Below are 12,349 nucleotides of genomic sequence, written 5' to 3'. Positions count from 1 at the left end.
AATAAATGCTTACTTTTTGGTAGAAAAGGGCTTAGATGCTCTGTTTGTTATTGCTGCATTTAACCAGTTCAGAAGATTTCCTATTACTTTCAGTTCCTCCGAGAGTTGTCCCTGTGACAGGAAGCCAGGTAAGGTCTCCCCAGTGTTGACATGACAGAGGTGTTAAGACATGGGTACTCAACCTGTGGCCCTCTAGCTGGTGTGAAATTACAAGTCCCATCATGCCTCTGCCTTTGGGAGTTATGCTTGCACCTGTCAGCCTTGCAATGCCTCATGGAACGTGTAGTTCCACAACAGCTGGAGGGCCACAGGTTTTGCATCCATGTGTTAGGAGAAGTACACTTTTCTTTTAGTGTTATTTTTAAAGCTATATTTCGCACAATGTAAAAAAATATCAGTTGCAGAATAGTGTGCAGAAGCCACACTTAAATAATACCAGCTTTTCCTTTTACGTTAAATATTCACTGGCTTTCTTATTTTCATAAATAAATAACAAATGATCAAGTGTAAAATTAGTAATGATATGGAAACTGACAGTTAATCAGCATCAGGGAATTTTCTGGTTGCCTAGCAAGTCATCTTCAAAAGAGAAATTTACAGCAACTCCATGGTGACCAGTTTCCATTTTGTTACTGATAAGCCAATCTAAATGTTTGTTCATATACATACAGTAACCTGATAGGCAATGGACAATGGAGTTTGATGGAGCAGGTGCTGAGCATTAGGTCTCTAAGCGGATATTAGCAGTGGAGAGTTAACAGTGCCATAAAGTACTGTAAACATTACAACCAGAGAGCCAGTTTAGCATAATGGGTTAGAATAGGACAGACAAATTTCCATGTTCCTTCATGAATGAACTGTGTCAGTAGTTGCTATTATACTTTAACTGCAATATAAGCCAAACTATTGATTACTAACTAACAAGTGTGGCCCTCCCCACGCTAGTTCAACATTAGTGTCAACCAATCAAACTGTGCAGCAGGCACATAAGCATTATTAGTGGCTTGGAGGTTGTTATCCCAGCAAGTTAGTAAACTATCTTGGGTCTAGTCATAAAACATTGACAACCATCCAACCTTTGCAGACATCACACAGAATAATAAGTAAAGTGATCCCAGAACTTAGATTAGTAGCATATCATGGGAGTGGATGTTGCTATATAGGCTTAAGTAATTTGGAACCTCTAATCAGGACTATAAGAAAAGGCAAAGAACAAGAGAACTTCTTAAAATTACTCCTTCTAAGAGTTCAATCACCCATTCCACTCCTTGATCGCTTCTGCATTCCAGGGCCAGGAATGTTCCAACTGAATCTTCAGGTTTGCCCATCTACTGCAGTCACTGTAAGAAATCTTACTGTCTTTGTTAATCTTTTTCTTTATGTTGTTGAGATGTAACACAAGGAGTAAGATTCCTTAGATGGAAAAGCAGTGCATATGGTGTAGACAAAGCCAGGACCTATGGCAGGAAAATCTTACCTCTGGCGTTGCTAAAGAAAAAGGAAACTAATGGGTGATCTGAAAGGACCAACACTTTAACAGAAGAATACATCAACATGTAAGTCAGTGAGGCACAGACATAACACTTCAATGGTAAGTGGACTGTAGAGCACATATACACCATGCAACTAGAAATGGGTGATGCACCACTGCATTCACTCAATGACACAAGACATAAGGCCTTTGCTGAGGTTGCAAGTTGTGCAGAGGAAACGCTTACGTGTTATATCTCACCTTCTGGGCACCTGAGAAGGCGTGGTAATAACATGACACATAAGTCATTAAAGCCTTCATATCCGGCCTTAGCGTCCCTATAATATCTGTACAGGAAAGGAAAAGAAAAGGTTTGAAAGGATAAAGAAGCATAGAGCAAGAACAGTCACATGGAATGAGGAGAGCGGGGATAAAGGGGAAGATGGCTCTTGACATGCACAGCAGGAATGAGCAGACAGATTCAAATTTTTAACTGTACAGCTAGACTTTGAAGATATGGTTGAATGCTGAACACTTCTTGCTTCTCCCTATCCATCTAACTGCACGGGAAGGAACCATTTTACACAGAAAGCACATGCTGTTGTAGGCACCTCTATATACCAAGGCAAGCATAGGGAATGTTGGTATCAACCATACAAAACATTGTGAGTTATTCCCTTTGCAACATATGTAATGAATTGACGCGCACACAACTGTAACTTCTCAGGGGTTATTACTGCTTTAAACAAATTCAACTCCTTTTTTGTAAGTGTTTCTGGCATTTGTTTATAACCTAAAATGGATAACATATTCTTCTTTTGAAGAACACAGTAAAAGTCCAAGTTCCTTGTATATTAAGAGGAGTCTTTTCTGCACTTTCATATTTAATAGAGTTTAAGAAAATGCAGAAACTGTTTGAAGAACCCTCATATTATATAGGGATACTTGAGTAACATGCAAGAGCAAAAAGTCAGTCCAAAATACCAGACCTATCCAGGACTGCTAAGACCAAAGGACACATATGGTCTTTCCAGACATCAGGAGGTCAGATGTCCTTACTTTTGTCACATTTGTAAGTTGTAGTGGAGCAGCATTTGGCCCCATCCATAGTACTGTGATGAAAATGGGTAAAGGTAAGCAGGAAGGTGGAGGAGCTCTGTGATGTCTGTAGCTATATGAATATATACTCAGAAAGGTTGCCTGTTTTTTTTTTTTTTTACAGGAAACCTGCATTGATGAATCTTACACTCTGTCATTGCTGGCCTGCCCCTCTAAAATTGCTTATAGCTTGACCATTATGCTGATCCAGGGGGCTTCAATACTTTGAGTCACTGTCCTGAACAAGTTTGCAGATCAGGGGTCCTGACTGTACTTTGACTTTCCTAATCTACATGCTAATTCTAGGTTAAGGAACTCCAAACTTAATAAAGGGCACAGAGAGCCAAGTAACTAGTATTCTAACAAGCAGATCACCAGTGGTAGCACCCACTTTTTTGAGGTGCAGAATATTTGCTGTCGCAGTGGTGCAGTGAACCAAAGATGTATCAACACACAGGCCACCAGAAAGGTAAGAATATTCCCTCTTCTTTTAGGTGCGTTACGGGATACAAGTGACCATTGATCCTTTCCTGGCACAATCAATTTAAGGGGGGGAAGGGACATTCTTTCAAAGTCAGTAAAGTTCATATTTGCACAACTGGTTCACAATGGACCATTTACATAAGTCAACCAACTTATGTGAATTGGATACGGGTTGCATGACATGAGATGGTGACCGGCTCTCAATGGAGCCGGTTCACACATCTCCTGGGCATCTGCAGAGCGAATTGCACAGGGGTCCTGAGCCTCTTTGGCTCCATTTCAGGTCCAAATGCAGCCAAAAAGTGTGAACTCTGCCCTAAACGAGGGTGCAGTGCCTTCGACCCCAACTGCCACCTATACAACATCTTTGCCTCAACAATTTGACAATTGACACCTTCCTCCATGCAAATCAAACAGATAACACATGGCCCAGACATTGTGGCAACAAAGTTCTTGGCCTATATAAAAGAAACTTTTATGCCCACCATCTTGTGGTTGCAGTTAAGAAATTCACATTTAAAATTCGTGCGTCTGTGCTGGGCTCTGCCCATGCAGCTGCATAATTCATTCATAAGGATCCATGGCAGATGGGGTTGTAGTTCTCAATGGATTACGAGTTTGGTAATCAGCACACTCATAGTCCATTGATGCTTCCTCCAGCTCTCCAACTGACAGCTCACACAGAGGTACAGGCAGAGGGCTGAAGGAAGCGTTTGCAGAAGCCTGACATTCCACCTGTGATCCACTGATTGCGGGTGCAATGTTCGGCCGTCTCCTGTAAACTAAATAAATACATACACTTTTTTTCAACAAAAATATGTGCATTTATTTTTGAGCCGAGCTTTTAAAACAGCAAGTCAAATTAAATAAAACCAACGTCTACTAGATATACCACAAACTGGATAAATGATAAACTTCACAAAAGTATTTTTTTTCTGACAAATATAAAATATTGCATATTATTCGTTTATATTCTGCATGTTCCAGGAATTTCTTTGCATCGCTGTTGGAAAAAAATGGGATTTTTGACTTACCGTAAAATCCATTTCTCTAATGTTCATTGACGGACACAGCTCCTGGTATTGATAAACCATTGGGTTATAGTGCCCCCTACAGGAGTAGGACACTAGGCAGAAAAAAATTCTGGCTACACCCATGGGCAGTCCCAGAGGGTATACTCCCTCTCTCTACTATAGCCACTACGTTTTGTATCAAGCAGTGGCAGGAGAATACCAACTCCAGGTGGGCGGGTAGGTGGGTGCTGTGTCCGTCAATGAACATCAGAGAAATGGATTTTATGGTGTCAAAAATCCCATTTTCTCTTTCGTTCATTGATGGACACAGCTCCTGGTATTCATAACCATTGGGCTGTCCCAAAGCAGTGTTAAACATGAGAGGTGGGAACAACTAAAAAATTCCCAAGGCTAAACATTAGCCAACCAGGCAACAGGGGCTCAACCAAACAACCGGAGCCACCTGCAAAAAAACATGACGGAAACTGATGACAGAAGGGTCAGAAGGCACTAAGCACCCTAGTAGAGTGCACCTTGACAGGTAAAGGAGAAACCTGACCCCCTGATGGAATAGGCCTGAACCACCGTCTGTGTGATCCATCAGGAAATGGTCGCAGTGGAAGCAGACAAACCTTCTCGAGGTCCATCCGTGAGCACAAATAGAGTGTCTGACTTCCTGAAAAACTCCGTAGCTGCCAGGCAATTTCCTTCGGATGTTTAGGCCTGGGACACAGGGAAGGCAACACAATGTCTTCATGCAAATGAAAAATCAGAGACAACCTTTAGAAGGAATGACAGACAGGGGCAAAGCACCCCTTTATCCCTGTGAATCACAAGGTAAGGTGAACGACATGATAAAGCCACCAGTTCCGACATCCTGCACGCAGAAGTGATATCCACTAAAAAGGCCACCTTCTGAGACAACGTAAGCTGGGGAATTTCGTGAATATTTTCAAAGGGAGGCTTTTGCAGAGCGGAAAGCACCAAATTAAGATCCCAAGGCGGCAAAGGAGTTACCCTGTTGAAGGAAGGTAAAGATTCAAGTCACCGAGAAACTCACACACGCAATGCAAGTCTTCTACGCAAGATGGTAGATCTTCCTAGAATTAGATTTCCTAGCTTTCAACAGGGTAGGAATCACGACTCTGATAAACCCCCATCCTTCAGCAACTGGCTGTCAAAGCCAGTGCCTGTAAAAGCAGGATGGAAGATCAGTCCTTGGGACAGCAGATCCTCCCTGAGAGGAAGCTTCCAAGAAACGTCAGTGACCAGATCAGCATACCAAGCCCAGCAAAGCCAGTCCATAGCCCCTAAGATGACTAGAATCCCTTCTGTCTCAAACCTGCGTAGAAGTTTGGGCAGACGCTTGAGAGGAAGGAAGGCGTAAATCAGATACTGACCCCATGGGGCCACCAGCATGTCTGTGGTGTCTGCCAGAGGATTCCTTGACCGAGCCACAAACCTCTGCACCTTTCTGTTGAGCTGAGATGCCAACAGATCCACCCCGAGAGTGCCCCACCAGAGACACAGTTGATGAAACCCCTCTGGATGAAGGGACAACACCCCTTGGTCCAACGCCTGCTGACTGAGATAATCCACCTGCCAATTTTTCACCCTGGGAATGAGTAAAGCGGAGAGGGCTGAAACTAATCGTTCTGCCCACCTTAGCATGCCTGCTACCTCCAGAGCCGCCAGGACACTTCTTGTGCCCCCTTGATTGACATAAGCCACAGCCATGGCATGGTCTGATTGAATGTGCACTGGGCAACCCTGAAGATGATCCAGACACAGTCTGATCGCGCGGATTTCCAAGACATTGATCAGTAGTCTGGACTCTTCCAGCGTCCAGATCCCCTGAGCAGAATGCTTGCTGAAGACCCTTCCCCAGCTGGACAGGCTGGTATCCGTGGTGACCACTGTCCAATACAAGGGGAGGAAGGATTTTCCCAGCCGAAAAGTGCTGGAGAATGAAGCCACCATATCAAGGACTCCCTTCGTTCCCTGACTCAGCCGGATCGGTTATTCCAGAGACTGGGGAGTCCTGTCCCATTTGGTCAGAATCTCCCTTTGCAGGGACCTCGTTTGGAACTGTGCAAAGGGAACCGCCTCAAAAGGTACACACCATCAGGCCCAGCCTCCCCATTCAAATCCAGGGGGGCGACCATCTGTTGGACAGCAGGAGACGAATTGCAGCCTGCAATTTCTGGGGTTGGCCAAGGCCGAGTTCAGGGCCAGGCCCAGATAGTCCAGGTTCGTTGACGGAACCAGAGCAGAATTCTGGATTGTGATCTCCAGGTTGTCCACCAGAGCAGAGGGAGACTCCGCTCGCAGAAGGAGATAATCCAAGTAGCCCAGTACCGCGATCCCCTGTTGGTGTAGCAAGGCTAGCACTGGGGCTAACACTTTTGTGAAGACCCAAGGAGCAGAGGCGAGACCAAAGGGTAACGCCACAAACTGATAAGGTTCTTCTCCCACAGCAAAGCGGAGAAAAAGCTGGTGACTGGCACATATTGGAAAGTGACCGTAATCATCTTTAATGTTAATAGAGGCGAGGAAATCCCCGACACAGGGAAACCACCACCATGCGAATGGACTCCATCCTGAACTTCTGCACCCGCAGAAAGCAGTTCAGCACTTTGAGGTCTAGAATTGGATGCACCTTGCCTTCCTTCCTGGGAACTGTAAACAGGTTTGCGTAAAAACCCTGAAAACGTTCCAAAGCCAGAACTGGGACAATTACCCCTTGAAGTAACAGGTCTTGTAGCCGAACCAAATTAATTTGTGGACCCACTTGTCTTGTACCAGGAAAATCCACGGGTACTGAAACCAGCGAAGACGTCCCCCCACCCCCGAATTGGGTGAGGGCGCACCTTTATACTGAAGGAGCCTTGTCCGCAGGTCTGGAGAAGCCGCTATTGGATTGCTAGACCAGGTTAATTTGGATACTCCAGAGGAGGCTTTGAAAGGCTTCGAGCTCTTAGTCGACCCTGAGGGACAAAAGAACTTCTTTTGAGCTGAGAAGGAAGGCTCACGTCTACGACGAGGTTCCTTGCCTTTCGTAGCCTGTGGAAGAAAAGTACTCTTTCCCCCCTGTGAGACATTTAATGATGTCATCCAGGGTAGCCCAAAAAGGGGAGATTAGTCAAGGCCTTTTTTGAAGTCTGGTCCGCAGACCAGCATTTAAGCCAAAAAACATGCCGTAGGACCACAGCAGAAAACAGAGAGCCGAGCCACTAGGGGAGCCTTATCCAAAGAGGCATCACACATTAACTGCAGCCCCTGGGCCAGCTGGTCCACCAGCTCAGCACAGGCAGGGGGGAGTTGTTCTGCCTCCAGGTCACAACGTAAAAGCTTAGCCCACTCAGTCAGAGTCTGCGACACCAGGTCAATGATGAATACCGGCCTCAGTGGCGACCTAGCCAGAGTGTACATATTGCAGGCCACAGCCTCCAACTTCCTGTCAGCTGGATCTTTAAAGGCTGGGGACTCTTCAATCGAAATCATGCTTGCCTTGTTCAATCTGGAAACTGGGGGGTCCACCACTGGTGGAACAGTCCACTTCTTAATAAGGGACTCCTCATAGAGGTAATGCCCAGTCAAATCGCTTAGGGACCCCAAGGGGACGCTTTGGTCGTCCCCACTCTTTAGCGACAATTCTGTCAAAATAGGCGGGGAAAGGAAACACCTTTGCTACTCTAAATGGCTTGTTCGCGCCAAAGGGAACCTACGCCTCCGTCAGAGCTGCGTCCTCCATCTTCAAGGTCTCACGCACAAATACAATCAGTGCTTCCACCAGCGCCTTATCGTGCATTGCAGATGTGGAGGAATCATCCTTACTATCTGAGGACTCACTGGCCAGACTGGGGTGACAACTGGATTTAGATTATTCAGCCTGTCATCCAGTCCGGCAGTTGATTGCAGATCTCACAGGAAAAAAAAAAAAAAAAACAGGAGAAAAATCTAAAATGAAAAAATTGCCAGGACCAGAGATCCCAGCAAGGAACTAGGTCCTTGCTCCTGACTAGGCAGGAAAAAAACTAGGTCCCTCAGTGGCTATGCTTATTCCTCCAGTGTATCTATGGAAAGCGCTAAGGCTACCACCCAGGCTGAACTTCAAAACAGGTCTGCTTATGTTTGTGTCTATTTCAGGATAGCTGATGGAATTAGTAGTTTACATTAAAAAATAAATAAATAAAAATACATTTAAAAAAAAAAAAAAAAAAGATACTATGGTTTGGGTTTCCATTTTTGCTTACAGAAAGTGACTACTTCAGTCAGGATCAACAAGTACTTTTGTACTTGCTAAAAATATTCTTAGCCTCAAGATTAAAACTAGTGCAGACCCCATAGCTAAGGACCATTAAGTTGAAATATATTACATTTGGGTGTAGTTAGCCTTTAAATCAGACAAACTGTTGTGCTGACTCTTCGGCTTTTCAGTGGTGCTCTGGGAATCCTGTCTTAGACTACATTGTACATACTATAAAAACAGATAAAGATGTTTAAAATATGTCCAACAACTTACAAGCGATAGAAGAAAATAGAACACATATGTCTATTAGACTTTGCGGTCATTATCTTGCTACATCAGTTAAATGTTTAAATAAAATAGCCACACAGAAGTTGTACTTTGTTCAGATAGTCCAGGTGTCCATTCATTTTTGATGAGAGGGACTAATCATCACAAAATTAATGAGCACATATGTCTGGTAATGGAGCAAGGATCAATTTCCAAAGCCTTAAATATTTATAATATGAAGGGGGACCACATTTGTTAATTACATATACAAACTCTTCGACTTGCTTATGAGCCCTTCACACTGTGTGTGTGTGTGTGTGTGTGTATTGCAACAGTCAAAAGTGTATATATGGCCAAAAATTTGTCTCTGTGTTCTGTTGGGGAAAATTAACTTCCTTGTTCCAGAGATGTAACAGGAATTTAGAGGAAATCTTTTAAAAGAGATTCTGTCACCAGTGCAAGTGTACCTAGTGGAAGATTTCCACTCTATTTCTGTTCTGAACGCAAAAAAAATCAAAATATTGGGTTTGCTTATCACTTTTCATTGCCAATGGTCACCTGGACATATAGAAGTATTGAATCTACCAAGAAAAGACATGGACAGCAATGAAAACCTGATTGGGATTGAAATCATCCCTTACTCTATCCAATGCTTAAAAGAAAAGTTTGGGTTTTACAGTATACATATGCAATCCAAGCTAGAAAAGCTAATCACGTTCCATGATATAAAGATAACTGTTGTATTTACAAATCATAGTGTCAAAATGTGCAAGACAAGTAAAAGTTTGGAAGCCCCCTAAAATGCCTAAGGTAAGTCTTATTAAAATGCATAATAAATGAAAAATGATACACTATTAATAGTTTCTATTCAAAACATAACCACAAAGTGTATAAATGAATATATAACACGAGCGGTGGTCAGCACCTAGGGATCACAATTCATGCATACAGCCAGAGGCGCATTCCTGATAACTACGATCAAACTAAATGCAAAAGGGTTGCAGCACAGGGAGCCCATTTTATTGCTCCTTCAATTGTGTAAAATACAGCAACAGTTTCAGGTATCCCTGCCCTTTATTGAACTTCACAAAGGGCCAGGATGCTGGAAGCTGGAGCTGTATTCTGTACTACTGAGTGACCATTAAATATGGGGTCTTCACAATACTCCTTCAGATTTTTATAAATAAATATCGAGTTAGCAACTAAATGTATAACGGCTTGTAATTCTCAATGAACTTCCACGGCGCTGTGGTAGTTCATGGAGTCTTCCTGTCACAGAGTATCGGCTTGCACGTACGGGATGTACAGGTAAGCCGATTTACTGATAGTGTGCAGGAGACCTGCATGGCATCAGCCATTTGCTGATCGCTGGTGCAATGCTTTCCAGGCTCCTGCAACAAAAAAAAAAATATATGCACATTTTTTTCACCTGCAAAAAAATTAGCATTTTTTTTTTTTTTTTTTAAAAGGTGAACTTCTCTTTTAAAACCTTTTACACATGAGAATATCAGATGATCGTCCATTTTTTCCCCTTTTTTTGCATGCTAGTCCCATTTTGAAAATGAAGAGGCTACTAAAGTACAGCTTTGGAAGTAATGTAATGTATTGTATTCTTTCATTTCTGAGCATGCGTGGTCTTTTTTCAGACGAATACTGTACTGATTAAACAAAAATTATTTGTTCTGTTATCGTATGAGAAAAAAAATTTTGTTTGTCCCTTTTTTAAGAATTTTGGATGAACAGTCGGGATTGGCTCTCGAAAGCTGTGTACTAACAGACAGATTATCGTACGATCGCTTCAAAAGCGGTATTTTGTTGTCCAATTTTCTCATTGTGTGTACAAGTCATTAGACTGTTCAACACATTTGTATGTTTGCTTACGTGATGGATAGAGGTCTGTCTGCCTTTGACTCTCAGTGCCTTGGATTTCCCTGTGAATTATTTGGACTGCCTTTGTCCTCAGCTTATCAGGTGTTTGTCTTTGTTATTAGCCTATTACCTCTGCAGTCTTCATTTGTCTGGGTCTTTTCTGGCCACCAGTTTGCTGACACTGCTAAAGACATTTCTGCTGCTCTGACCATCTTTCTTTCCTGTTGCTGATTGTTGCCCCCATAACATGGGGAGGGGGGGGGGGGGTCTACCAAACTGACAGTCAGCTATTGAAGCCTTCATAGCTAATGTTTCTCTTTTTTTTTTTTTTAAATGCACAGACCAGCCATATTTAATCATTGCTTGTGCATGCTGTCCTACCTACTTATTAACGAAATAGACAATAGTTTTTTTTTTGGGCCACCAATTTTTTTTAAACAGGAATTATACTGCAACATAGGATAAGGAAACCAAGAGGCCATCAGTAAGACAGATGAACCCAATATAAATCTGGAAATTAAATTCATGATTTTCAAATTAGCTTTCTAATAACCGGCTGCTCATTGAAAATCTAGGAAAAGATTATTGTTGTAAAGAAGCCCCAAAGCTTCAGTACACATAATGGATAACGAATATTATGGATGATTCAACAGAAAAAAAAGGAATTTTGACTTCTTGCCTGTAAATTCTAAATTTTGGAGTACAATGCAGGCCACAGGCTGGATGTTGATATATATATATATATATATATATATATATATATATATATATATATATATATATATATATAGATAAGGATACTGCATATAAGGTTGGCTGATTACTTAACTTTGGGCTAGCTGCTTTTTTGTTTGTTTGGAGCTCTCACTCCTATTTCTACACACCTGTTGGATGTTCATGGACCCCGGGTAATAGGCTATTACCATCAAGTGATTGGACACCAGCAAAGCTTTGATGGACATGTCGCCGTGAGACAATATGTGTGCACTGTTTGAAAGTGGCCAGTAATGATCTCCTAGAAGTTTCAGTATGTCCATGTACCAGGTTCTTTGTGGGCCAGTTTGGTGCAATAAGAATCACCGGTTTCTTATCATGCTCTATTTTGTGGAGCAGTCCAGGCAGAATTCATAACTAGGGTGCCTCCAAAAAGAGGGAGAAAAAAAGAAAAGAAAAGAAAAAAAAAAAGAGACAGAAGTCCCGGGAGAGTTCCTTATGATGTAGTAGTTTGATCGATCCATGCAAACAAACCACCAACTTAAAGTAGGTGAATCAGCGCTCGCTGACATCAGATGAAATATATAATACTACAATGGTAAATACTAAAGATGAAGTCCATGTAGTCCAAATGGGGCTGGGTGATGGTAGAAACAATGGAAGAACAGAGGACAATCAGATGATTCAGCAGGTGGCAATAAGGAAGGCGCACAAGCCAGCAGCTCCTAATGGGGTATGGGATTCCCTCATAGACAAGAGCACAAAAGGATTTTGGCGCCCTTTTTTTCTTTTGTCCTTTAGTTTGATAGCTAATTGGATAAAATATAGGAAGAGAAGGTAAAATGCAATAGTGTACTGACATCTTTGAGTTTAGATGTTCCCTAATGGGGGATCAAATAACCTGCAGTGAAAGCCTGCAGGGAATAGGACTGTATGTGTAGAGTAAGGTCGCTCTTAATGCTCAGTGGGGTGATCCGAACAATCCTTTGCTCTGCAGTCTCAGGATACCAGTATGTTCACAGTAAGAGGTCTATGACCCCAAATGATGGGAAAGCGGTGTCAGCAGAAGCGACTGAATGTGAAGGAGAAGCTGAGAAATAAATTAATTTATTCACAGAAGGCAGAATACACAACAGAGTAACTGGAACAGGGTCTAGGGGATTCTCAGACCATCCAATGCCA

General features: G+C 42.6%; 1 protein-coding gene across 4 annotated transcripts in view; it reads right to left on the bottom strand.

The window, feature by feature from the left end:
- The window catches only part of ACTN1 (actinin alpha 1), a 225,925-nt gene that overhangs the window by 84,474 nt on the left and 129,102 nt on the right, over positions 1-12,349 (bottom strand). The window contains exon 1 of one of the 4 annotated variants that reach the window (XM_082275540.1): positions 1,733-1,751. The exons of the other annotated variants lie outside the window; for them this stretch is intronic. The gene's annotated coding sequence lies outside the window, so the exon portion shown is untranslated. Of the gene's footprint in view, positions 1-1,732; positions 1,752-12,349 lie in introns of those variants that run through there. 4 annotated transcript variants of the gene reach the window in all.

Source organism: Pelophylax lessonae (assembly GCF_965119305.1).
Source record: "Pelophylax lessonae genome assembly, chromosome: 13".
In the NCBI taxonomy this organism is placed as follows: domain Eukaryota; kingdom Metazoa; phylum Chordata; class Amphibia; order Anura; family Ranidae; genus Pelophylax; species Pelophylax lessonae.
Note: the sequence above shows the minus strand (reverse complement) of the source record. Positions and strands in the feature narration are given on the sequence as shown.